The 2,627-nt window shown below is 43.4% G+C and overlaps 1 pseudogene; it reads left to right on the top strand.

Annotated features, from left to right (window-relative positions):
- The first annotated feature begins 1,075 nt into the window (after positions 1-1,075).
- LOC131482971 (large ribosomal subunit protein eL32-like) lies at positions 1,076-1,524 on the top strand (annotated as a pseudogene).
- The last annotated feature ends 1,103 nt before the right edge of the window (positions 1,525-2,627 follow it).

Genomic DNA, 2,627 nt, shown 5'->3' with positions numbered 1-2,627 from the left:
AGCATAAAAGTTAGAAGAACCACCAATGATGGAAACTGGTTGTAAGCAACAAAAAATCTCTCTACATTATTTTTAAATTGCCTGTAAGTATATAATTAATTCCAAATATAATATTTTCTAAGATTTATTTATCTGAAGTTCAGAGTTATAGAGAGCGAGCGACAGAATAAGGAGCACCAGAAATGGAGACCAAAGTTTCTTCTGCTAGTTCACTCCCTAATACAGCAACAGCAAGTCTGGGACAAACAGAATCCAAGTCTTTCCAAGTCTCCCAAGTGGGCATTAGGGACACAGGTATTTTCATCTGTCACCTTCCACTGCCTGTCCACACCCAGGACTCAAAAATGCATTCATATTGAGGCCAGCACTGCGGGCAGCACCTTCAAACACTGTGCCACAATTCCTGCCCCTAAATGTTACTTAAAAAAAAATAAAATTAAAGTCACCAAAATTGGTTTGAGAACACAGTGCATGGCTTCACCTAACCCAGGTTTTGGCAAGTCCAGACTGCAATGGACAATGACAAAAAGTTACGGTGGTGGCCCAAAGTAGTGTAACAATTGAACTTAATAAAAATCTTGAGTTATGAATTTGTGATTTGTATAGCATTTATTTTTTAACTAGTCACCTATTCATTTGTGTAGCCTATAACAGACAGGAAACAAGCACTCAAATATTATGGTATGGATTTCCACAGGGCTATAAGGAAGATGTGCATCCACTGTGAAGACAACAGTAGGGAAGGAAAGTACTGGTGTTGAAGGGATTTCCCAGGGCTGCTCCAACTGGAGATAAATGTAAAGTGAGACGGTGACACTGTTACCAACTTGCCAAAGCACAAGCATATCAAGAACATGGCCTACACCTCCCAGATCGCATCTCGAGAGTGACCAGTGCTCTCTCAGCTTTGGAGGTGGGAGGGGGACAAAGCCACAGAGCTGGCCATTCCATTCTCAGCTTGCCACAGACCAGCAACTGGAAGACACTCTGACATAGTGTGTGCACCCCAAGCGGAGCACCTCACTCCAGGGAGCATGGGTTATACTTGTGGCTTTGCTGCTTCCCCAAATGTATCATGGCTTCCCTCACACCCCTGGTGAACCCAAGATCACCAAGAAGAGGACCAAAAAGTACATCTGGCACCAGGCTCACCACTATGTCAAGATTAAGCAGAACTGGCAGAAGCCCAAAGGCAATGACTACAAGGTGTGGGAGAGGTTCAGGGCCAGATCCTGATGCCCAACATTGGTTACCGGAGCAACAAGAGGACAAAGCACAGGCTGCCCAGTGGCTTCTGGAAGTTCCTGGTGCACAACATCAAGGGGTTAGAGGTGCTACTCATGTGCAACAAATCCTACTGTGCAGATTGCTCACAATGTCTCCTTCATGAACTGCAAAGCCATCAGGGAAATGGCAGCTCAGCTGTCCATCTGAGTCACCAATCCCAATGCCAGGCTGCTCAGCAAAGAAAATGAGCAGGCAGCTGGGTGCAAATTTTATATTTGTGCTCAAGTAAAACCTTGAACACCCCAAAAAAAGTCTAGAAGGGGAACAAAAAACAAAAAAAGAACTAGTCATAATTTTATCAAAAGATGAATACTGATTTAATACCTAAAGGAACATGATTTTTTGTGTCCTTCTTCATGTCCAATTTTGCATTGTCATCATTTTTAGTTATGTCTTCTACAACAATGAGAGATGAAGACAGGTCTTTCGCCTTAATAAGTGTTCAGACATTTGATGTTGAGCAAAAAACAAAACAAAACAAAAAGGTGAATGATGTACACTAGTGTATTTATTATTTCTTTAAAGATTCCTTTACTTATTTATATGATAGTCAAAGGACAAATAGGAGGAGACAGATACAGACAGAAACACTCTTCTATTCATGGGTTTGCTCCCCAAGTTATTGTAACATTGTGAAACCAGGAGTCATGGCCTGCACCTAGGTCTCTCATACAACACAGGTGGCAGAAGTCCACGGAATTGGGACATCTTTCGGTAGCCTTTCCAGGTACATTAGCAAAAAGCTGTATGAGATGCTAATATATGTGGTAGCTTAACCTGCGTATGACAATGCCAGCCCAACTTTACAGCTTGTGGATGTACAAGTACAGTTTTTGAATGAATCTACATAGGGTGGGTATTTGGCACAGTGGTTAAGGCACATCTTGAGGGCTCAGTGCAGTAGTCTAGTGGCTAAAGTCCTCGCCTTACACACACCGGGATCCCATATGGACACTGGTTCATAGCCCAGCCACTCCACTTCCCATCCAGCGCCCTGCTTGTGGCCTGCAAAAGCAGTTGAGGAATACCCAAACCCTTGGGACCCTGCACCTGCATGGAAGACCCAAAAGAAGCTTGAAGTTCCTGGCTCTTGGCTTTGGATCAGCTCAGCTCTGGCCATCCTGGCCGCATGGGGAGTGAATCAGTGGACAGAAAATCTTTCTTCATCTCCTTGTCTCAGTATACCTGCCTTTCCAGTAAAAATAAATAAATCTTTTAAAAAAAGACACCCCTTGAGATGCTCATTCTCCATCTAAATGCCTGGATTCCCATTCTGACTCCATCTCTTCATTCCAATTTCTTCCTAGTTCCCTTCCATGAACACCACCACCTCACCAGTG

This window comes from Ochotona princeps, chromosome 22 (assembly GCF_030435755.1).
Source record: "Ochotona princeps isolate mOchPri1 chromosome 22, mOchPri1.hap1, whole genome shotgun sequence".
NCBI lineage: Eukaryota > Metazoa > Chordata > Mammalia > Lagomorpha > Ochotonidae > Ochotona > Ochotona princeps.
The sequence above is the reverse complement of the archived record's forward strand: the minus strand, read 5'-3'. Positions and strand labels throughout refer to the sequence as shown.